At 38.7% G+C, this 26,123-nt stretch overlaps 1 protein-coding gene across 2 annotated transcripts in view; it reads left to right on the plus strand.

The window, feature by feature from the left end:
• Window positions 1-1,169: 1,169 nt before the first annotated feature.
• The window catches only part of LOC129768923 (G-protein coupled receptor dmsr-1-like), a 116,297-nt gene continuing 91,343 nt past the window's right edge, over window positions 1,170-26,123 (plus strand). For both annotated transcript variants that reach the window (XM_055770865.1, XM_055770866.1), the window contains exon 1: window positions 1,170-1,696. The gene's annotated coding sequence lies outside the window, so the exon portion shown is untranslated. The remainder of the gene's footprint in view (window positions 1,697-26,123) is intronic.

Consider the following 26,123-nt stretch of genomic DNA (forward strand, 5'->3'; position numbering starts at 1 on the left):
TGTCAAAACAATAAATTTATCAATGTTCTGTATGTTCGTCTGAAATCTTAACACGAACCCGGATATATTCAGCTGTAATTTTTTAAAAGTAATCTTAAAAATCCCCAGAAATATCATTTCTCGACACAAAATTTGACATGTTTATACTATCATTTTGAGCTATATCCACGAAGTTTTCGTAAGGTCCTCTGTGGGAATAATTACTTATAGAACTCATTCAATGTCTCAATATTATTGAATTTGTGGAGTCTACAACGGATGACCATTGTTCACGCTAACGCTGATATAACAAAACTGTATTAAACATAAACAAATGCTTATTGGGTTTCGTAGGAGAAAACGTCATTTCAAGGATTCTGGAAACTGTAATGAAGCCCGAGATAGTTCATTCTGAATATTGTTGGATTTTATTCTTTTACTGATAGTCATAACCAGATTTTTCTGCGTTGCGCTAGATCTAATCGCCTGACTGAAAGGCAGGTTCTGTAGTGTCGACTAAACCAAGTGTTGGGTTTGCTTATCCGTTTCGTCTCGAACATGATAACATTAGCATTCTGTTATCTGGTATACTGAAGGCGAGATTTCCTGGGTTAAAAATTATTTTGACATGCTCTAGGTTCAACGAGTGTCCTGAGTTATAAGTAATCTCTCCGTATCATCAGAAATCAGAAAATTTAGAAGGTGATCGAGTATGACGATGTATAAGTTTAAATCTCTTTCTCCGCCTAGCCTTTTCCGGGCATAAAGATGGTTTTCATAAATTGCTACAGTGTTGTGCATTTATGGTCTCTGACATTGGATTCCTGCCTTATATACAAATTCGATATTATAGACAAAATAATAAATAAGTTAAAACTTGTGGAAAATCCAAACCGAGCTGTCGTGTTAGATAAACATATCATTCCCTCACAGAATTCCGATCTTGTAAACCAATTGTGTTGCATATTTACCGTTCACTCATCATTCACCGACAACTGTTCATGAATTAATTTAGCATAAACAAACCATCCTCCTGTTTGTGAAACCGGCGGGATTGCGAATCCGGCGCACACTCGGTGGAGGAATTTTCACCACAAGTGTGGATGGAAAAGCGCACCGCCGAGAAGAGGGTTCATCCTGGGTACATACCACGCGCTGGAAGCTGTTGATTTCAGTTGATGGTCGGCGTTCATCGGAAAAGGTTAATGTGTTAACTTGGAAAATGTGAAAACCATCGGGAGATAGTGACGGTTTAGTCCAAATGTTTCGCTACGTTACGCGCGCAATACAAATCATAGCGAATAGTGAAATGTGAGATGAAAGTTTTACGATCCACGTGCTCCCAATCAGATTACGGAATGTGATCGGTGTAACCGAAACATCCCCATAATTGCCTCAGCTGGGAAAGGTTAAATTCCGTGTGGATTATGTGATCTCCAATGTGTTTTGCATTATTGGATAGTGATAGCTTTCAATATCACTTTCCGCAAATATTTGTTTGGTGAGAAATGTTTGGTTCCGAAAACCGAATTTTCGTAGTGTTTCGACTCTTATCTTAGAAACACAATTCTTAAGTGTAAAAAAACCTCTTAAACAAAAAAAATGAGTGAATTTTTGTGGTACGATTAGAATGGACTGTGTTGTCTCACCTTCCATACTCGTAAAACCGATTTAGTGAAAGGGATAATGAAATTAGGTGACCAAACAGGATCGTGCGGTGAGTATTGGTTAGAATGAGAAAACATATGAAATACAATGAATTTGAAATTAAGCTTATATTTGGGGAAGTGTCACACAGTGCTTTGGGGTTTTGCTTCGTATCATCACACAAAGGAAAAATAATGTGAGAAAATGTGAACAATACTCCATCTCAAAAACTTCTTCAAAAATGTTAGAACTTGTTGAAAGTTATATAACTGCAGTCGAAACTACCCTCGAGGGCACAATACTAAAGTTCGGCATAGAGGCATTCATCCAAATAATACCCAGAACAGTAATCAAAATTTTATTGGCATTTTTTAACATTGTAGCCACAGCGGTACCAAAGGAATACAGTACGGTCCACTAGACAGAAGAAACTTTGTGAGGATGATAGCATGATTTGATAGGTTGAGATATCTCAAATATTTTTTAAATGATTCAACTATCTAGCTATTTTTGTTTGATCGTTTCAACATTACACAATTGTAATGACGTGGGACTGTGATTGTTGGGAATGATTTTAACCAATGTTGGAGATCACATAATAATTAACATGCCAGAATCCGGAACCGTCAGTTACCAAATTTATTCTGACTAGCCCAGTGGTTACTCGTGTTCTAGAGTTTGCCAGTCAGAATACATTCAAGGTGTATTATTTGGCAAAAGAAGTCTCAACTAAGTAAGAATGAAAATGACGCAAGTAATGCTATTACTACGTTGAGATGCCAAAGTTTTTCAGGAATATAATTCAAAAGGTGAAATATCAAGAAGGAAATATATACTTTTACCAAAACTCGACATTATAATATCAGATTATTTTCAGACACAATTCTCCTGCAAGATTTTTCATTCACTTGCAAATAACATGTTTCTCCGTTACTTGGATTAAATGTTTGATACAGAAAATATGTTAGAATGAAGACAGCCCTAAATCGGACAATTCCTTTCTCGAGTTTTGTTCTTATCAACACATTCGGCGATCCTTTTTCATTTATATAGATCGATAAATAGAAGACGCGTTTTATCACATCAAAATCCATTTCCACTGGCGAACGAAGATCAATTTCGTTACCGCAAACATCAAATGAACTGACAACGCTTGTCAATATTCAATTGTAGAACACATGAGTATTTATTTTTTCGAATTTTCCTATTTTCCTTCAGAGTTTTCCTAAAATTTTCAATTGTCTTGTTTGGTTGAAATATGTGCATTATATTTTTGGGACCCCCTCTCCTTTCCAGAGGAGGAAGGGGTGTCATACCATCATAGAAACATTTCTCGTACCCAAAAACCCTCAAACTCAAATTTGGCTCTATTTGCTTGATTAGTTCTCAAGTTATGCAGAAGTTTGTGTTTCATTTGTATGACAGCGCCCCTTTAGCGAGGGGGGAGAAGTGTCGAACTACCATAGAAACGTTTGTCGATCCCTAGAACCTATATATGCTAAGTTTGATTCCATTTGTTTGATTAGTTCTTGAGTTGTTCAGCACCCTCTCTCCCTCTTTAGAGATGGGAAAGGAGTGTTAAACCACCATAAAAACATTCATTGCTCCGTAAAACCTCCATATACCAAATTTGGTTCCATTTGCTGGATCAGTTTGCGAGTTATGCAGAAATTTGTGTTCCATTTCTATGGCAACCCTACCTTAGAAAGGTGGGAGGAGTGTCTAACCACCGTAGAAACATTCATTGCACCCTGAAACCTCCATGTGCCTAATTTGGCTCCATTTGCTTGATTAGTTTTCGAGTAATGCAGATATGTGTGTTTTATTTGTATGGCAGCCCCCCTAAAAAAGGGGGTAGGAGTAGCTAACCACCATAGAATCATTTATTGCACCCTTAAACCTCCACATGTCAAATGTTGTTTCATTTGCTTGATTAATTCTCGAGTTATGTAGAAATTTGAAAATGTACAGCATTAATTATGATGTTTTTGCTCTGTCCGAAATGCGGCTTTCTTCGCGAAATGATCTCTCTTTCCACGATTTTAATATTCTACGCATGGACCGTGATGATAGATACGGAGCTTTTGGGGATCAATAAGTGACACTTATTTTTTCGAATTGACCTTCCACCTATTGGAGGGATCGAGGCAGTTGCATGTCATACAAACATCAGAGGTAAAGGCCTATGTATTGTCAGCTTGTATTGGCCTCCGAAAGTTACAGTTGGCCGGAAGCAGCTTGCAGACATGTGCTCGTTCCTTCCTGAGCCACGGTTGATCTTGGGAGAGTTGAACTCTCACGGAACTGCTTGGAGGAACAATACGACAACAACCGTTCAATGTTGATATATGACCTTTGCAACAGCTTCAAAATGACCGTTTCGAACACTGGGGAAACAACACGTGTGCCAAAACCTCCTGCTAACCTAAGTGTTGAAATGTAATCTAGGATCCAAAAGGTAGTGACCACCTGCCAATTAAAATTTCAATCACCAACGGGTTGAATTCTCCTGAATCAATAAACATGGCAAACGACCTCACATTACATATTGACTTGAAAGAAGAAGCGGACGCGATTGCTCTAGCAATCAATTCTAGAGATGAAGGAGTATAACTTTCTTCTCGTTTGATTTATGACAGCGAAGTTCGCGCTCAAACGAAATTTAAATGGCTTACGCCGAAAAAAAGGGTTCAGTATTCATGGACATAGAGGGGCCTTTGATTCTGTTTCAATAGAGGTTTTGTCAGATAAATTACACTCTCAGGATCTGCCGCCTCTATTGAATAATATGTTATATAACTTGCTTTGTGAGAAACATTTGAACTTTTCTCACGGAGATTCGACAATTGCCTTAAGGGTGTATTCTAGTGTAGAGACACGAATTTCGGACGTTATTTCGTGCTCCGTAAAAATAAAACAAAGAATATTTTTACTATTCATTATATCATTATTTGTTCATCTAACTTTTAGTTATAAAACAAAAATCGACAGAAAAAAGACGGGTGGGTAATGTCGGGGACACCGGAGTGACGTAGGACTATACAAAGGGGACAGCTTTTGTTAAATATATATTTTAAATATATTGTTTTATTTTCTTCTCCTACGTGAATACCTACCTATCTACCTGAAAAATGGATTAGTTTACTGTTTACTCTTTATGAATATGTTGATGGTTCTGAAAAGGACCTTTGGTGTTGTGTGTTTATTATCACTCGATATTCCCATCTTGTTCGGTTAAACCTTCCTGTTTAGCTATTGCGTTTGCCACTCGCCACAGCTTTCACAGTTGGAAAATTTCTTCCCATCCAGCTTGTGACATGTTGTTCAGTAAATTACATTTAATGCGACGTTCCGGAGAAACACTTTGCCACTCACTGAAACTAATTGTTGTCTTGATGAGCGCCGAACCGAAGCTGCTCTGTTCTTGATGCGGGTTTTCTAATTGTCGTGAGCAGCTTTGCAAGCCAACTCGAGCACTCCGACGGCCGAAACTCTATAATCGCTGTTAGGTATACTGGTGCTCCGGCACCAATCCGTTCGGCCTAGTTACCCTTGCGGAGCAATCAGTGAATGCGGCCAACAGGGAACTGGAGACCTGCACGGTTCGAGTGAGACTTTGCCTTTCCCTTAACTTGTCCTCCTTTGTTACGTCCACGATGCCGATGCCGTACAACCACACGGGTTTACGGTTTGAAAGAAAATAAGATATTTTTTTGGGGTCCGCGTGTTTTATACTCTAGCGGTACATACTCACAGGATAGAGACAAATCGGCAGACTCAGCCAGAGGGGCGAGTCCAACGAGACGAACGAATGAGCGTTAAAAGGGAGCGATGGCAAAAAAATACATTCATTACGATTTGTTCGCTCGTTGGATTCACATGCAGGCTAAAAAAGGGTCCTTTTCAGGATCACAAAATTATCTTCAATCTAAAGAGTTTATTGTTTTGTTATCACTCGATATCCTCATCTTGTTCGGCTAAACCTTCCTGTTTAGCGATTTGTTGCCTCTCGCCACAGCTTTCACAGTTGGAAAATTTCTTCCCATCCAGCTTTGTGACATGTTGTACAGTAAATTACATTCAATGCGACGTGCCAAAGCGCCACTCAGTGTTGCATTTGAGGCGATTTAAACCTGTAATTGAACATTTGCGATGACAGTGGTACAGTGTCGACTTTCAATGTGGGGTCATAATTTGGATCTCTATGTTTACAAAAATGTCCAACTAAATAAGTCGCATTACATGTCCGTCCAATTAGCTAAATGTCGAACTAATTGTAAATTACTGTACTTTCAATCTGGAAACAATTTAAGAATTGGTGAAAATTGAATAATCAGGAAAGTCCCCAACTATCAATAAGCTCAGAACAACTGCCAAATTCACATACTCATCATATCCTGGCAAACAAATTATGAAAAAATCAATTTGTGTTTTATTATTATTTTGGATAATGTTTTAGAAAGCATTGAACTGTATTTCCTAAACTCTTTTTTGGAAGGTTTAATGGCCCTGAAAAGCGCCTTGTTTTATGGAATGATTCCAATTTAGAAAACTTAGTACTCGTGGTTTTGAAAAAAACCATTTCGAACGCCCTCGATGCCGCCTTGTTCTGGATTTGCCACCAAAGCAGTTTGTATAAAGAACAAACTTTTTTCTTCTGCTACCTGATGCCATTTTGCGATTGCGTTTGCCACTCGCCACTCGCTGCAACTGCCTGTTATCTTGATGTCCACCGAACCGAATGTGTTCTGTTCCGAATGCGGGTTTTCTTATCGTCGCGAGAAGCTTTGCCAGCTAACTCGATCACTTCGGCGGCCGAAACTATATAACGCCGGCTAGGTGGACTGGTGCACTGGTAACTAACGCGCTCGGCCTAGCTACCCTTGCGGGGAACTCCAGATCAACACGGTTCGAGCGGGATTTTGCCTTTCCCTTCACTTTTCCTCCTTTACCATGTCCAGACATGGCTGCTTGGGTTGGTTTGTTGATGTGTTGTGATGCGAACCGATGTGGTGTACGGTTTGAATGAGAATGATCGTTACGGCAGCGGAGCGGGGATTTTTAAGCTGACTGGCTGGCTCGAGAATTACGCATGTGTGAGACTGCGACCAATGTTTCGTTCATTTTTTTCTTTTTCCTTTCCAATCGTGCTTCATTCTATTTCGCTGCTGCTCTGGTTGCCCGTTTTGGTCGGTACGATTTCAGGAGCACAAAATGGACCAATCAAAAATGGGCACATAGTGCATTTTGACAATGCTTGATATTTCACAATTATTCAATTATTTATCTCAAGACAAATGAAATGTTATTCGTTATGATAGATGCGTAGATATATTTCCTATCAATTGATGCAAAAACCTTTGCGATCTATTGAGAAATACTCGAGTTATAAGCGTTCCAAATCTTGCATTTTTTCCTACTTGTTCAGTGCCTAGATTTCCATTTCACCCCCTATATCTTTCGGTTAGACGTAGTCCTACGTTAAAAAATCTACATAATTATGATAATTATAAGCTAAAGGGTGTGTCACATCAAATTGCATCACGGAAAAAACGCTGTAGAAATTTAATTTTTAGGAATTATATCTTCAGCTTTCGCTTATAATCAGATAAGAGTGTATAGATCACGTTGGCCATGCTTCACTGTCAATTTTTCGTAAATTTGGAAAAATGTCGTCGAACGAAAAAGAGCGTCGTGAATTAATGTTGCGCACTCATTTCGAGAATCCGGAGTTGTCACATCGGGACATCGGTAAGATGCTGGGAATCGTCCAATCCACGGTCAGCAGAGTACTAAAACGATACTTCGAGAACCTAACCATCGACCGGAAGGTGAAGAACGGCAAAAATGGATGCTCCGTCAGTGAAAAAGATCACAAGCGCGTAGTTAAGCAGTTTAAACGTGATCCGAGAAGTTCGGTTCGGGATGTCGCCAATAAGCTGAATTTGTCAAGTTCATTCGTCCAGCGGACCAAGCAGCGGGAGGGCCTGCGTACATACAAGGTTCAGAGGGCTCCTAACCACGACGAAAGGCAAAACATGGTGGGGAAGACGCGAGCCCGGAAGCTGTACACCGAAATGCTGACGAAGCCGCATTGCCTGGTAATGGACGACGAAACCTACGTCAAAGCGGACTTTCGTCAGCTGCCGGGCCTGTTGTTCTTCTCCACAGAGGACAAATTTAGCGTTCCGGAGGAGATTCGTAAGCAGAAACTATCCAAGTTTGCCTAAAAGTACATGGTGTGGCAAGCGATCTGCTCTTGCGGAAAGCGGAGCGCCCCCTTCGTGATGACCGGCACGGTAAACGGGCAGGTTTACCTTAAGGAGTGTCTACAGAAGCGCTTACTACCACTATTGAAGCAGCACGAGGGCCCGACCATCTTCTGGCCGGATCTCGCTTCGTGCCACTATTCAAAGGACGTGTTGGAGTGGTACGAAGCCAACGGGGTCACCTTCGTGCCAAAGGAAATGAACCCGCCCAACGCGCCGGAGCTTCGCCCAATAGAGAAATATTGGGCGATTATGAAGCAGGCCCTCCGGAAGAACCCAAAAGTTGTCATATCGGAGGCGGACTTCAAGAGAAAATGGATTTTTGTTCAAAAAAAAAAACTACAACCTGACGTTGTACAGAACTTTATGGACGGGGTAAAGAGGAAGGTGCGAGCATACGGGCTTGGGCTCGAAGTATGAATAAAAAGAAAATGCCAAAAGTTGTTTAATAGTTTTTATTTTACTGTCTAAAATTTTCAAAAGGATCGGTCTACTGGGCGAATTTCTACAGCGTTTTTTCCGTGATGCAATTTGATGTGACACACCCTTTATAAATTGATTATTTATTTGCCTGATTGATTATGGAAATATGGGTCACAAATTCGATGTTCTGGTGTATGTTGCGAATAGCAACTTTTAATGCTGCATGTTGATGATTGATGGTCGATTTCCGAATTACTCGGAGCACAGAAAGAGAAAATTGGTATGTTAAAAATAGATGATTCTTGTCTGTAACATGACTCAAATTTCTCAACTTGGCGTGACTTTAAAGAAAACAACGGATGCTGCATATCAAAACTCCAATTCGTTGTGGACTGTTGTTTTCTTCTTTTCTTGGAATTTAATAAATCGAACGAAGACTGATCCAGGGGTACCTTTTTATGATTTCAATACCTGGCTTTACCCAGACGCCAGGATCAAAGGTTATTATGAAGGCTTGTTGCAGTCAGATAAAAGAGCGGTTGTTTTATTTGTTTCTTTGTATGAGATAACGATATTGTTGTATATTGTTTGTTGAAATGTTCACCTTCATACGCATAGTTGACTTTGAAAAACTGTGTACAATACCAGTACTGATCTGGGTTATGAGGATTATTTTCTATGAGCATTATTCTGGCATCAATCATAGGATAAATAGTGCGCTATTTTTTTCCTTAATCTCTCATAATGTCCTCACGTACCGTCATCCTAATTGATTAAGTGTAATGATTACAACCTAGCTAAATTCAATCCTATCAATCAAGTCGCTCCCGACACGGTTATTTTTTAATAAAAGGTTTAGGGGGAGGGTTCATCGGTAGAATAATGTGCTATATCATTGGATACAACATAGTGAGCTTTTAGACAGCTTCCGCAGTATCATCTTTTTCTCACCTACAAAAGGTGTGGTAAAAATTAGGTGCATGTTTCTTGTTGAGCATTGAATAAACAAATCAGGTCCACAGAGCTCCTGACTTTGTTTGAGGAGTGATTTTTTTCGAATTGAGAACAAAGAGTTGCAAGACTAGATACATGTCCAGTGATTGTTTTAGGCCGTTCGCTCAGATATTTTTGAGAACATCGATGCATGCTATTTAGGTACCCTTCGCTCTTTGGTATTAGTCAATTTGGTCGGGGAGCGTCAGTTCACTTAAATAAACGGTCGAGATGAATGAATATTTTTCCATTTTCTTTCCAACATTCAATGAGGATTCCATCTAATTCGTGCACATGGTGGTACTGTCATCACCATACTTAGAATGCGTATTCACACTCGTGGTCTATTCAACACGTTGACTGCCACGTCAGTTATCAGTGACCAGTGTTGCCACATTTAAATCTGTACTAAAAATCTTTCTCATATGTACTTTTTATTCCGAAAATCTGTACCATCGAAAATATTCTTTGTAGAGAAAAATCTTTTTTGTTGGCATGAAAACAAAACTCATTTATTTACTACAAATACTACATTTACATTTGCCAGTCATTCGTGTGTTTGATGACGCTTATACATAGTTTTTCTGAATCTAGATTACATACTATCATTTATTGAAATTTTCGAGCTGCCGTCACGATGTTTCATCAAATGTTTTGATCTCAAAATAGCGTTCAAATGTAAGAAATTCTTCATACGGAAAAATCTGTACCAATCTGTCATACAAATGAAATACAAATTTCTTCATTACTCGAGAGTTAAACAAGCAAACGAAACCAATTTTGGCATGTGGAGGTTCCAGGGTGCAATAAATATTTTTACGGTGATAAAACACTCCACCTCCCTCTTAAAGGGGGGGCTGCCATACAAATGAAACACAAATTTTTGCATAACTCGAGAATGAAGCAAGTAAATGAAACCAAATTTGGCATGTGGAGGGTGCAAAAAATGTTTCTATGGTGGTTAGACACTCCACCCCCCTCTCTAAGGGAGGCTGCCATACAAATGAAACACAAATTTCTACATTACTCGAGAATTAATCGAGCAAATGGAACCGAATTGGGCATATGGAGGTTTTAGGGTGCAATAAATGTTTCTATGGTGGTTAGATACTCCTCTACCTTCTCTTAGGGGGGCTGCCATACAAATGAAAAACAAATTTCTTCACAACTAGAAATCTTATCAAGCAAATGGAGCCAAATTTGTCATTTGAAGATTTTAGGGGGCACGAAACGTTTCTATGGTGAATGAACACTCCTCCCCCCTCTCTAAGGGGAGAAGAGGAGAGGGGTCTGTCTTTTTTCTATCATATTTTCTGTATCAATCTTTTATGTCATGTAACGGAGAAACATGTTATTTGCAGGTGTTTGAACAAATTTGAACGAGAATTGTGTCTGAAAATAATCTGATATTATAATGATGAGTTTTGGTAGAAGTACTAGGAATTTTTTAGTAAAAGGTAAATTCAACGGGGTCGATTAGGAAATCAATCAATGAACAGTTCTGCGATTGGACTCATGAACTTGCGCTTAGTAAGAAAACGTGAATGACTTTTTTTACCCGCTTCTTTCAATGTAATTCTTGCAACTGAAACTAGCTGGGACGAAAGCGTAAGAAGCGAAGAAGTTTTTGATAATGAATGCATTCTACTCCCAGTCGTCGGGGAACATGAAACCCTACAATATATATTTGACGAAATTGCACATCTCGGTCTTAACCAAATAAATCATGTAAAAAATTTCCAAAAATATTATCTAGACCTATTATTCACTAACATCACCGACGACTTTTGTGTGAATGAGTCCATGACTCCTCTTTGGAAAAATGAAAAATTTCACACAGCAATTGAATACTCAATCTTTATACATAATAGACAATTGCCCATCGACTGGGAGTATGAAGAAGTGCCGGAATATAACAAGACGAACTTTAAAGCAATCAAATGTAGCCTACAAGCCATAGAATGGTAAACTTTATTAAACAGCGAACGAAATGTCAACTTAACTGTACATATTCCTCACGAAATTCTGAATAACATCATAATATCAGAATTTGTGCCGAAGAAAAGAAGACGAAGAAATTCAACCAGCAAATATCCTATTTGGTTTAACGTTCAAATAAGAAATCTAAAATATAAAAAACAAAAAGCACATAAAAAATACAAAATAGACAAAAGTCATCAAAATTTGCTTGAATATCAAAATATTTCCCAAGAATTAAATTTTGCAATTAAAAGTGCACACGAAGAGTACAATAGAAAGGTCGAAACTGAAGTCAAATCATGCCCGAAGAAATTCTTTAATTACGTAAAGTCTAAGCTCAAAAGCAATAACTTCCCATCGCAGATGCATCTCGATGAGGATGTGAGGAATTCTTCGAACGAAATTTGTAATCTCTTTGCAAATTTCTTTCAGGAAGTATATACCACATTTTCCGAAGAAAATCGCGATCGGAACTACTTTTCATTTTTACCGGATTATCCAAATGACATATCGGTGAACTATCTTTCACAACAGGAAATATGCCATGCACTAAAAAAATTAGACGGAACAAAAGGACCAGGACCTGACGGAATAGCACCTATATTCCTAAAGAACCTGGCTGAGGAACTCACCCTTCCCTTACATTGCATTTTCAATATGTCACTACAAACTGGAATATTCCCAGAAAAATGGAAACAATCTTTTTTGGTACCTATCTTTAAATCAGGCGCTAAATCTGACGTACGTAATTATCGTGGAATTGCCATTATCTCTTGCATTCCTAAACTATTCGAAGCAATAGTCAACGAAAAAGTCTTCCAACAAGTAAAGAATAGAATTACATGTATGCAACATGGCTTCAAAGGTCGTTCAACTGTAACTAATCTGTTGGCTTTTGTGACTTTTATTTTGAATGCAATGGAAAATGGCAAACACGTAGAAACTCTTTACACTGACTTCAGTAAAGCATTTGACCGCATCGACATTCCATTACTACTCTTAAAATTGCAGAAAATAGAAATGGAACAAAGACTCTTAAAATGGCTCAATTCTTATCTAACAAACCGTGAACAAATTGTTCATTTTCAAAATTCTCTTTCAAATCCAGTAAAAGTCACATGACATCTCCTTCGTTCTCAAGCGTATCAATGTACTTGTGTATGCCGACCACATGAAGCTTTTCGCGGAAATTGGAAATGAAAACGACATCGAAGCATTTCGAAACGAAATACATGTATTCCATACTTGGTGTGATAAAAATCTACTAACACTGAATGTGAAAAAGTGCAACTCTATAACATTTAGCAGAAAAAAACATGTACCAAATATTGTAATATGTCTTGGAAATCAAAATGTAGAAAAATGTGAAATAGTTAGAGATCTAGGCGTCGTCCTGGACTGTAAACTCACATTCATAGAACACTACAACTCTGTAATAAAAAAGGCGAATAGTGTGTTAAGTTTTGTTAAACGCTTCTCACATAACTTCCAGGACCCATACACAATAAAGCTTTTATATATTACATATGTAAGGCCTATTCTGGAATACTGTAACATCGTTTGGAACCCGTATATGGTGTGTGCACCATACAAATGAAACACAAATTTCTGAATTACTCGAGAATTAATCAAGCAAACCAAACCAAATTTGGCATGTGGAGGTTTTAGGATGCAATAAATTTCTATGGTAGTTCGACACTTCTCCCGCTTTCTAAGAGTGGGCTGTCATACAAATGAAACACAAATTTCTGTATAACCCGAAAGCTAATCAAGCACAATTTGGGATGTGAGGGTTTTTAGGTATGAGAGATGTTTCTATATTGGTATGACACCCCTTCCTCCTCTGGAATGGAGAGGGGTCCCATAAAAATATTACACTTATTTCAACCAAAAATATTCCAGCCAAACATGACAATTGAAAATTTTTCGGAAAACTCTGAAGGAGAAAGGGAAAATTCGGTAAATTTAAATTCCCATATGTTCGACAATTACATAGTGATATTTGATGTTTGCGATTTGTTCGAAACTGGAAATGGATTTTAATGTGATGAAACGCACTCCTATATCTTCTTCTATCTATACCAAAAAAAGGATAGCCAGATGTGTTGATAAGAGCAGAAATCGAGGAAGGAATTGCCCAATTTGGGGCTGTCTTTATTCTATAATATTTTTTGTATAAAACATTTATTCCATGTAATGGAGAAACATGTTATTTACAAGTGGTTGAAAAACGAGAATTGTGTCTGAAAATAATCTGATATTGTAATGAAGAGTTTTGTTAGAAATACTAGGAATTTTATGGTAAAAAATAAATTCAACGGAGACGAATAGAAGATCAATCAATGAACAGTTCTGCGATAGGACCCATGAACTTGCTCATAGTGAGAAAACGTGAATGTTTGAATGTATTGATAACAAAAAACGCATATGGTCGAATTTCAACAATGACACAGTTATTGAACTTCTTTATTGGTCCGGAATCTGTTTGTCTTAAACTGGCTCTACTTCAAAAAGTACGCTACGTATAACGATTCTGATGCTTCCATTTGAAAGATTAGAAAATTCAGTACAGGATAGTTGTAAAAAATATGAATCATTAGATTTCAATAAAATTTCGAAAATGAAAAACTTAAAATATAGTGATTTTGAAGGCGTTATTATTAACTTTAACTCAAAAATTCATAATAAATTTGAGTGTTTCTTTCAACCAAGCTGAAGTTTCAAACCACTCTACATTTTTTTCCTTAACACCCAACTGCTATCTTTCTTAATTTCGCTGCAATACCATCATAAACAATTTTTGGTGAGAATTCAATTAAAATCTTCAAAAATTACGATTTTTACTCCAGTTTACTTATAATAGCCAATTAAATTTCATCTTAACGTTGAAATATTCATTTTTCTTGAAATATCATATGTCATATTTGAATTAAAAAAACAATAATCAAACTGTATATAATCGAGTCTGTTTATAATCGGGTCCGACCTGTAGTTTACTTCTAAATGTTTTCATCACAAATAATCTCCCTGTGTACTGTCTTTCAGGTGGAGCAATTCTGCGCTCCCTAATTTCGCGTCAGGAATATTTATTTTCCGTGCGACCTTTGTTCATGATTCTTATTACCTACACCCATACCTCGCTTTCGGCTGAGATACGTTCCTTGGCTGCTAAGAAAAATGCCATATAACCAGTCAATATTATATTCTAATACAAATTCATACAATTCATACTATCGGATCGGTTCCAAGTTTGTTCAACGAAATGCCGTATAAGGCCGTATAGCGAGGTATGAATGTATTATGTTTACCTTCCCATTATTATTTTATCTTATTAAGCGGAAAGTATTTTGTGAGAGGAGTTGAAGAACCCTGTACAATGGCGCAGGAAGTGCGTTTAAGTGGAAATTAGCATCCAGAGCTCGACAGTTATTCTCTAGACAAAAACTGTCTTCAACAAAGTTATTACATATGATAGAGCGCTCATTTTCATGTTGTCAAAAATAGGACGACCAAAACTTTTTTTAAATAAAAAAATATGGGTCTAATATTTTGCAATAATTGCAATGCAATAACTATCACTTTTCATGGAAATCTGAGAACCACTATATCGGTTTGGCATGGAATGGCTGTATATTAGAGTGGCAGCGAAAATGGTTATGTCAAATTTCAAAAACCGACCATGTACATTTTGTTTATCGGCCCAAAAAATGACCTGTGCAAAGTTTCAGCTCAATCGGATGATTTAAGGATGCCTCAAAGCGCTCAAAGTTTTGCTTTTTTATCCTCAAAAACCTTCCAAGGGGGAAGTAAAGGAAATTTGGAAAATCGTTTTTTTTTCGATGCCAAATGAATTAAAAATGCATGAAACGTCGAGATCTGTTGTCATCTCGAAAATAAAATTTTTGGCCGAAAATCCACCTTTTGGGACATAGGCTGAGAGGCAATGCAGGTATGGCGAAAAAATAATTATCGAATTTAAAGGACCGACCATGTACATTTTGTTTACTGACCAAAAAATTCAATTCAATCGGATATGATTTAGGGGTGCCTCAAAGCCCTCAATTTTAATGAGATAGTGATGCTGTGGTACGGATGACTATTATCGCCTCGACATCTACGAAGAAGATAAAGTAAGTTGAATAAAATTACGGAGCAATATGATATAAAGGTAAAATCTTATTTTTTATTATCAATCTAGCTTTCCATAATTTTTCCTTCTTTTTTTTCTTCATCTTTGCTGGCACTAAAATTCCTAGAGGAACTTCGAAATATTAACGCAGCATTTCGATAATGTTTTCAAGTACTTAATTGAGATTTTTATGCCCAATATTTTGGTTTGAATATGTTCCACCCACTCGAGAATACGCCTGTACCAGTGCAATCGAAGGAAGTTTCCCTAACACTGAACCTATCGATATTTCAACTATACCTATTCTTACCACAGCGAGTCAAATGACTCATATTTAAAATGTTATATATTTTGCTATGGAGCAATTTCACGCCAAATCAACCGGATTTTCATTATATAAATTGGTTATATCTCGAGAACGGTTGGCCCTTAGAATAAAACGTTATACATAGTTTTTCATGTTAAATCGCATGTAGATTATATTTTTCATGTTACTTTTTTTCGATTTCAGACAGAATTGAAATTTCATAAATTTCCAAAAAAAATCATATTTTGGTGAGTCTGACATACGTGAGTCTGACAATTGAAAGGATTTTTCAATAAAAATATGGAAAGAATATCGACGGAGGATGTATTGAGGCATAAAAGTTCTCTAATATAAAATTCAATTTTGTGAATAAGATTTTTAACAGTGCATTGAAAATGTTATTTTTTTTATATAGTTCAAGTATTTTCAATAACTAACATTAACATCATTTTTAAATCAGACATTTGAATTTTGAGTTACGAATTTTTGAAAGATGGATTAATGGTTTTGAATACGTCTGCTAGAACTGATTGCTGGAATCTAACGGATTCACTAACGAAAACCTTGCTGAATTTTTCTCGAAATAGCGTATAATTGCTCTCTCTGTTTGAGACCTCCTCATTATCTCGTATCACCATGGTAGACAACCTTTTTTCTTTGGGCATCGACATAGCTCCAAAAATCATTTGTGTTGCGTCGTTGGTTTCTTTGGACACGGCTCAGTTTAATTCTAAATAAAATTTATAGTTTATGTTGATGACAGAGATTGATGAGATTAGATCTTCTTCACAATTTTTTATCCATGGTTGTAGTCCAATTCCCGACCGCACCGATTCTTGCTAAGTCCTGCTCCACCTGGTCCAACCATCTCGCTCGCTGGGCGCCTCTCCTTCTTGCTCCAACCGGATTCGATGCGAACACCATCTTTGCAGGGCTGGTGTCCGGCAATCTTGCAACATGCCCTGCCCATCGCACTCGTCCAGCCTCAGCGACTTTCTGGATGCTGGGTTCGCCATTATCATGCCGGGGGTTCGGGTTCGATTCCCGTTCTGGTCGGGGGAGTTTTTCGTCGAAGAAATTTTCTCCGACCTACGCTGTGGTCACACATATTCTAGAGCTTGCCACTCATAATGTATTCAAGGCGTGTTATTTGACATAGAAATCTCAACTAAGTACTAATAAAAATAACGCATGTAATAATACGTTGAGACGGCGATGTTCCTCTAGGAACATTGGAGCCATTTAAGAAGAAGAAGAATTTCTTTTTCGAAGAACTTCCGCGATTCTCGAGCAGTTTCATCCAATTTTAAGACATTTGGCATCATTTTTTTTGACGTAGGACTACGTCTAACCGGAAGATATAGGGGGTGAAATGGAAATCTAGGCACTGAACAAGTAGGAAAAAATGCAAGATTTGGAACGCTTATAACTCGAGTATTTCTCAATAGTTCGCAAAGGTTTTTGCATCAATTGATAGGAAATATATCTACGCATCTATCATAACGAATAACATTTAATTTTTCTTGAGATAAATAATTGAATAATTGTGAAATATCAAGCATTGTCAAAATGCACTATGTGCCCATTTTTGATTGGTCCATTTTGTGCTCCTCAAATCGTACCGACCAAAACGGGCAACCAGAGCAGCAGCGAAATAGAGTGAAGCACGATTGGAAAGGAAAAAGAAAAAAATGAACGAAACATTGGTCGCAGTCTCTCACACGCGTAATTCTCTACCAGCCAGTCAGCTTGAAAATCCCCGCTCCGCTGCCGTAACGATCATTCTCATTCAAGCCGTACACCACATCGTTTCGCAAAATCCCGCTCGAACCGTGTTGATCTGGAGTTCCCCGCAAGGGTAGCTAGGCCGAGCGCGTTAGTACCAGTGCACCAGTCCACCTAGCCGGCGTTATATAGTTTCGGCCGCCGAAGTGATCGAGTTAGCTGGCAAAGCTGCTCGCGACAATAAGAAAACCCGCATTCGGAACAGAACACATTCGGTTCGGTGGACATCAAGACAACAGGCAGTTGCAGCGAGTGGCGAGTGGTAAACGCAATCGCAAAATGGCATCAGGTAGCAGAAGAAAAAAGTTTGTTCTTTATACAAACTGCTTTGGTGGCAAATCCAGAACAAGGCGGCATCGAGGGCGTTCGAAATGGTTTTTTTCAAAACCACGAGTACTAAGTTTTCTAAATTGGAATCATTCCATAAAACAAGGCGCTTTTCAGGGCCATTAAACCTTCCAAAAAAGAGTTTAGGAAATACAGTTCAATGCTTTCTAAAACATTATCCAAAATAATAATAAAACACAAATTGATTTTTTCATAATTTGTTTGCCAGGATATGATGAGTATGTGAATTTGGCAGTTGTTCTGAGCTTATTGATTTCCACCAATTCTTAAATTGCTTCTAGATTGAAAGTACAGTAATTTACACTTATCTCGACATTTAGCTAATTGGACGGACCTGTAATGCGACATATTTAGTTGGACATTTTTGTAAACATAGAGTTCGGGGTCCAAATTATGACCCCACATTGAAAATCGACACTGTACCACTGTCATCGCAAATGTTCAATTACAGGTTAAATTACCTCCAATCCGATACTGAGTGGTGGTAATGCGACGTGCCATTGAATGTAATTTACTGTAAAATATGTCACAAGCTGGATGGGAAGAAATTTTCCAACTGTGAAAGCTGTGGCGAGTGGCAAATGCAATCGCTAAACAGAAAGGTTTAGCCGAACAAGATGGGGATATCGAGTGATAACAAAACAATAAACTCTTTAGATTGAAAATAATTTTGTGATCCTGAAAAGGACTCATTTTAGCCTGCATGTGAATCCAACGAGCGAACAAATCGTAATGAATGTATTTTCTTCTTCTTCTTCTTTTTGGCTTTAAGAGGGTTTACACTTTTCAGTTCATTCGCCTCTAGTGAATGTATTTTTTTTGCCATCGATCCCTTTTAACGCTCATTCGTTCGTCTCGTTGGATTCGCCCCTCTGGCTGAGTCTGCCGATTTGTCTCTATCCTGTGAGTGTGTACCGCTTGAGTATAAAACACGCGGACCCCAAAAAAAATCTTATTTTCTTTCAAACCGTAAACCCGTGTGGTTGTACGGCATCGGCATCGTGGACGTAACAAAGGAGGACAAGTTAAGGGAAAGGCAAAGTCTCACTCGAACCGTGCAGGTCTCCAGTTCCCTGTTGGTCGCATTCACTGATTGCTCCGCAAGGGTAACTAGGCCGAACGGATTGGTGCCGGAGCACCAGTATACCTAACAGCGATTATAGAGCTTCGGCCGTCGGAGTGCTCGAGTTGGCTTGCAAAGCTGCTCACGACAATCAGAAAACCCGCATCAAGAACAGAGCAGCTTCGGTTCGCAACAATTAGTTTCAGTGAGTGGCAAAGTGTTTCTCCGGAACGTCGCATTAAATGTAATTTACTGAACAACATGTCACAAGCTGGATGGGAAGAAATTTTCCAACTGTGAAAGCTGTGGCGAGTGGCAAACGCAATAGCTAAACAGGAAGGTTTAACCGAACAAGATGGGAATATCGAGTGATAACAAAAACACAACACCAAAGGTTCTTTTCAGAACCATCAACATATTCATAAAGAGTAAACAGTGAGCTAATCCATTTTTCAGGTAGATAGGTAGGTATTCACGTAGGAGAAGAAAATAAAACAATATATTTAAAATATATATTTAACAAAAGCTGTCCCCTTTGTATAGTCCTACGTCACTCCGGTTATGTCCCCGACATTACCCACCCGTCTTTTTAACCCCGATTTCATGTACGATGCAGTATCAAGACCAGCTTCGGCTGGACATATACGTGGTGGTTCGTTAGCTGTGGAACTGAACGATGCAACTGTTATATCAAAATAAAATGGAGGTGATGAACGGTGAGCATCGAATATAGCGGTTGAGGATTCAGAACAAGCAGCTGGTTCCTTCAACATATCGAAGAGAGTTGTAGAACTTCCAGTATTTGAAGAGTCAGAACTAGGAGCGACGTCAGTGATTTCGGAAATATTTCTGAGATCTGAAGTGTGAAAGTTATCTTTTGCTCGGTAATTTGCCCAGCTTGCTCACCTGTTCTTACTCTCAGGGTCGGCTTCCGATCTCGGGAGGACTCACACTTTAGACGTGCGTAACTAGGGGGAACTTTTAAATGTCACCAAAAGTAGAAGGAACTGGTTCTTGTAAAAATCACAATTATGGTAAATTTCCTGGTTTCTTTTATTTTTCACGTGGTAAGTAAGCTCCTGCCGCACTTATTTCGCTGGTCGTTGGGAAGGGGAGGAGGAGTAGCGTACCTTCAAGCGTTGGGTTTGGGCGGAGCCAGGTGTGTTCTGGATGATGTCCTTCTTCGGGTTGGTCTTCGTCCGGTGGTTTCTCCGTCGGGTAAAGGGGTCTCGTACGGATGAAACTATCCCCAAATGGTGGGATATAAGTTGCCTCACGGGCCTCTGCGATGGTGTAGTTGCACACTGCCTGAACCGTTAGCGGTAGGATCAGTGCAAGTGTGGCCAGAGATGGTTTTCCGGGGACACACCTGAGAACGACGGAGTGTGTACCGGAGCGTTCCACAAGTACTTGGCTATCTTCTATTTACAACGCCAAACGTACTATTTTTCCCTTCACACCACTATTCGCACTTCTCGTAACTCTTTGTCTCAAACTTTTCTAACTTTATTACTCTCGATCTCTGGCATCAATGCTCGAGTCAATCCTTTCCACTTTCCTTTTAAACTTCTCCTATCCTGTCCTCTCCCGGTTCCGTTTCCTTCCCTTTCATCCATTCCTTCCATCCTTCCTGTTTCCGGTCAATATCACCAGTGACAGTGACAGTGACAGCTAGGCGGGATTTATATCTCGTCCATGCGTTACTTCGTTCTTGCGGCACAGTGGGCTATGGTTAGTAGCTACAATTTTCTTCGTATATATAAAAAAATTTAATTGAATTACAATAATAATTGCAGACCAGATCAAAAAAAGAACAAATTTTACACAAACAACAAGAACAAAATTCTACAGCGGCAACTTTTACTTGTTCCGTATTTCGACGGTAACAAGTGTCAACAGATGCATCAGTACGTAACGTACGAGAAGCTACAAGTCGCGGTGAAAAATCACAGCTGATACGATTACTTTTATTGTTGTTTCCGGAAGAAGAAGCAGCAGTTGTAGATTGTCGATCTACCCACTGAACGCATTTCTATCAGCTGAAGCATTTATGCGCCGAGAACGATTGGCTGTTGATTCGCAGCAGCAGCACTGTCAAGCAACTTGATGATTTTTCCATACTGCAAGCTCCACCCCACAGCGAAGGAGTTGGACATCCTGAGGCACTTTGCGTCCGCTAGATATAGCCGATCTGGTATTTACAATATCATCTCTTTGCCGCTCCTTAAGCCGGGAGATCGAAGTCGGCCAAACTGTGGAGAAGAATCTGGCCAAAATGGACATTTTCATACATAAGCGTCAGATGAGACCGGCCGTATCTAAGCAGCAAGCAATCACCCAGAAGGAGTAGCTTGAGGTGCTGGTGAAAAACTTCTTTTCGGCGAAAGAAGTGAAAAACTTATTTTAGTACTCATAATGAAAGACGAGACGAGTATTTGATGCTAGAATTCAACGAATGGCCGGGGACCGGGTACTTTACGTTCCCCAGGTAAGCGATGACGTCGAATATATCATTCACATCAAGTTCTCGAAGAAGGTCCTTCTCTGACAGACGTGAAGGGAATGTCTAAACCGCTCTTCTTTCGAGTCATATGGTGAACGGGGAGATATATAGTACGAAGTGCTTGCCGGAGTTGGGAAGGTGATGTGTTCTTTATGCCGAACCTGGGATCAGTCCATTATGCCAAAAGATCACTGGAGGATGGATCGGCTGGAGATAAACATTGTCGCGAAGACCACCAACCTTCCCAACATTTCTCAGCTGCGCCCTATAGAAAATGTTTGGGCCAATATAGAGAGACAGACGACCACCAAAGCCACGAAAAGGTAAAATAACACGCCAATATACATCTTTTCATCGGCCATGGTTCAGGTTCCGGCCAACTTCCGTAAGACCGCCCAGCGCTTCATTTACGATACTTCATCTAACAACTCTGCCTCTTCCTGTCGAGTATACACTAGTTCTTCTCACTTATTCAAAACGTTAAGTCCTGACCGAGCTAGGGGACCAAAGATGAACTTTTCGTCTGACTCACGTTGGTCCCTGCGGATCAATAGGGGACTTTGTAAAAAATCATTTTCCAACTTTGTTGCTGTCGCTTCCAATTGCCACTCTCTAAACAAAAAGCCCAATGTCAGTGCGATGAAACCGGCTGAACGTATTAATCTTTGGATGCATTAGAAGCGCTCTTGAACAGTCTGCCAAATAAAAGTTCTTTTTGAGGTTCATCCATTTAAGAAAATCAACATGATCAAACTGTGATATTGAAATATCTTGATATCGCGGAACATTTTCGTTTCTTTTGACAAATGCGGGACGTTTCGCGGGACGGAATCTTACGCGGGACATTTTGTTGAAATGCGGGACTGTCTGGACAGTTTACACTATGGTCACCGGACGTCTTCTAACAGATATGCAAATTCCTACAACCAAAATTGATTTTTAGCTCATGTTTTGTCATCCAAAATTATGCCATTAAATGAGACGTAACATAACAGAAAATGTCATGACTCACAAATACTGGTAAGCATTTGTATAATATACATGGTACAGCAATATAAGATTAATACGAGGGAGCGAAACAAAAGACAAATAAGCTTTCCGCATGCTTTGCCACATACACGGCCCAGACCGAGATAGATATTGTTGTCCTTCATGCGCTCCATTTTTACTCTCAGAAAACACTTCCCAACTTCATTTTATAATCTGGTGCAATATTATCACGTATTTGCTGAACAATTTCTTAAGCATAATTAGCCATGTGGACAGCGTGGTCGTGTAAATTAGCTTTGCATTCCAGCCGGACTAGGTTCGATACCCTTGACGTCGTATGGACTTTTTTTTGGCACAATCCCAAATGAAATGAGAAAAGAAAACAGAAAGAGATATCTGCACGCATACATACAAACCATTTTTAAACTTTCAAAATAGCTCATTATTTGCGCATTTGACTCAACAGCACACTAAATGGCATCATTTCTGCCAAAGATGACATGTTTTCTGCCAACGCTAGTTTGGGTGTAGAATCTATGACGATGTTCCGCGAACACAGTCCAGATTCCGGGCGATGACTAAACGCCGATGTTTGTCGGTTTTAGTAGATATATCTCTTTGTCGGTTTTGTTCGAAATTGGCAAAATTGGAAAATGTTGTATTACGACTAACCTCGCAAACCTCTTTGGAAAAAAAGGAAAAAGTAGATTTTTCGGACCACCCTAAAAAGGAAATGAAACTCTAATGAAAAAATAGAAAAATACGGGTCTAATGTTTTGCGATTAAGAACAAAATTACCACTTTTCACGAAAATCTGAGAACCATTTTTTCGGTTTGACATGGAATGGCTGAATAACAAACCTCGGTAAAACATCCAGTACATATAATTTTCGATATTCATTCGGAACGTTATCCCATGATATTGCTTAAATTTATTTGAATCACATTGATTCGGTTAGAATAAGGCACACCGGAGCAACATGAAATTCGGGGTGAGTTAAAACAGAAACTTACTAGGAATCATAGATTGACGTGATATATTTTTTAGTAAACATTACCTTTCAACCCACCTTATGACAACCATTACCAAAATATTGGAATGACTTAACGAAATCTGCGCCTTTGTTCACATTTCTTCATTTGGTCGGTGTTAAGTCAGACCGGACCATGTAACATTATTATGATTTCGAGAAAAACGAGTTTGAAGTTTGGTGCTATAAGGGGTTTTCATTGAGCGTTCAAAACAATTTCGATAAGTTATTCCTGCTGAACGCGTGATTTTCCAGATCTGATTAAGGTGGAATGAAGATTACAAAATACCTAATGTAATCAATAACCAGTTATTGAATTTTCAATTTTGCGACTTGGTCCGCTCTGACTTAACACCGACCATTTGTGAAACCAAAACAAACACTCGATCGGTTCGATTTTTCAAGAATATCGCCCGAATTGCACGTCAGGTAATCAAATAAGGATAATTAAGTGTAGTGGATTTGAAAACTAAACTGAAAAATCTTTTTCCGTATAGCTCTAAGCGTTCCTACTCATCCGGTGTTTTTTTTCAACCCTGGGGTAAGTCGAAAAAGCAGTGAAAATCGATTATTTTTTCAACTGCACCGGACGATATTTGTTGGTGATTGCTGTATGAATGAATGATGATAAATTCAAAAAATCAAGAATTATTCATATTTCATTCCACAATATGTTCTACGTAGTTCATGAATACACAGACATGAGCCAAGTCAAATTTGTTAATTTTGAAACTACGGATCGTTCCCTAGATAACATGAAACAAATGGTGATTTGCAAAAAAAATGTCTAGATTTAGTTGGATTTATTTCTGAACAAGTTTCCACAAGTCATTTCCTCCTCCCTTCTTGGATGCGTTACGTAATTTATGAATATTTGAATGATTATAAACCTTATTAGTAGTCGGTTTGAGTGGCTCTATACTGACATGAAAGCGTCTAAAAGAGTATTTTTGATGTAATTTTTCGTAGCGTAATTCCGAGTATGTTGTGTCCATTTTGCCTGTATCCCCTACATCTAGCGTGTACCAAGACCCCCTTTTCTAATTGTTTATGTGTAATTCCTTCAATTTATAGTGAATTCGTTTTTAAAACTGAGTTACTCAAACTCAAATTGGAACGTTTTTGCAGTTGAGTTATTACCTAAAGAAAAAGTTGATGAAGAGTAATCGATCAAGTCACTTACACCCCTTGCATTCTAACCCCCTCATTTGAGATGACAAATGTGACACTGTACGTCTGGTGACGATATTAGTGCTTGTGAGGTAAACTATTCACTATCAGATCAGAAGGGCCAATTGCAGTGTAAAAATATAAACGTTTGAATGAATTGGCTACCACGGCATCGAGCATATTGTCTGGTCGTGTATCCGGTTCCATGCTGCTCGCTCTCAGCTCTCTAGAGCACTGAGAGCAAAAGGCAGACAATCGGATATCCCCGTCCGGGATATCTTAGGTAGCCGTGATCCTGATCTTCTGCTTCATCTATAGCTGTTCCTCAGAAACGCCGATGTCAACGTTTAATGATGTTTCCTTCGTTGTGTCCCTGTTTCGTATCCCTCCTATCTGATCTATAAACTTTTACTTAGTCGCGGCAATACATACACACACTCTTTACAGATACACGGGCCAAAGGTTGTGCAGTCCACTGATGATTCAACAAAAGCCAAAGGTTGTACCGCTCATGACAACTCACACGAGCTGATGATTGCGCCGGCTAGTGACCATTCTATCCTGGATTCCTCGAGAAGACGCACCACGCTAGATATGGGGTACAGACTAGGGGGGCGTTGCTGATTAATGGTCAGCTGCATCCCAATAGGAAGTATCCCGTGTCGGGCACAGGTACAGATCATTGAAGACAGCAACATCACAATTACGAAAACACTTGTAATACTAACCTCGAGCCAACCGCGAGTAATCGGTTACATATTACTAACATAGTTATAAGGCAAACATTGTCGAAATATTGAACTCCCGGCCCCGTCAGGTTGACGCCATATGAGCCTTAATAAAAATATATATTTTGGATAAAAAAAAAAAAACGTTTGAATGAAAATTTCTACTTCATATTGTTTGATTACCTAACACATGTAGTTCTGACACTCACTTAACCATTCGTCGATGCATTTCCTGTTTGTTCTACAATTAATTACTATCTATATACAATGACTCAAATCCGTAATCGTACTCCACCATGCGGATCTTTTTCCTTTCTTTTGAAAGTCGAAAACGAGCATTTGGAACATTCTATTTAGATAAAATCATAGTGTCATATGAGAGCTATAAGGTTTGCTATCTGTGTGGTTTTTATTTCTCTACAAATGGCGAATGTATGTATTAATGTATAAAAATTGCCTCAAACTCATAATCGTACACTGGTAAAGATCTCAACTCGATTCCGAAGGCATTGGCCAATTTCCGATTTCCATCATTAGTATGGTATCCCTTGTTCATTGCAACTATCTTCATCTGTCTTTAGCCTTATTTACGAGTTTTTTTTATGTATTCGGAAGGAATATTTATAATTTTTTTCATCAAGTGCTTTTTAAAATCGTTATTTTAGAAATTCAATGGTTGCTAAATTTCCTACACAGATAACTTCATCAGTTTTTTACTGGGATTGAAGTCGGAAGATTGTGGAGGAATATCAATAACTTTTGAGTAATTGTAATGTAA

Source organism: Toxorhynchites rutilus, chromosome 2 (assembly GCF_029784135.1).
Source record: "Toxorhynchites rutilus septentrionalis strain SRP chromosome 2, ASM2978413v1, whole genome shotgun sequence".
NCBI classification, from domain to species: domain Eukaryota; kingdom Metazoa; phylum Arthropoda; class Insecta; order Diptera; family Culicidae; genus Toxorhynchites; species Toxorhynchites rutilus.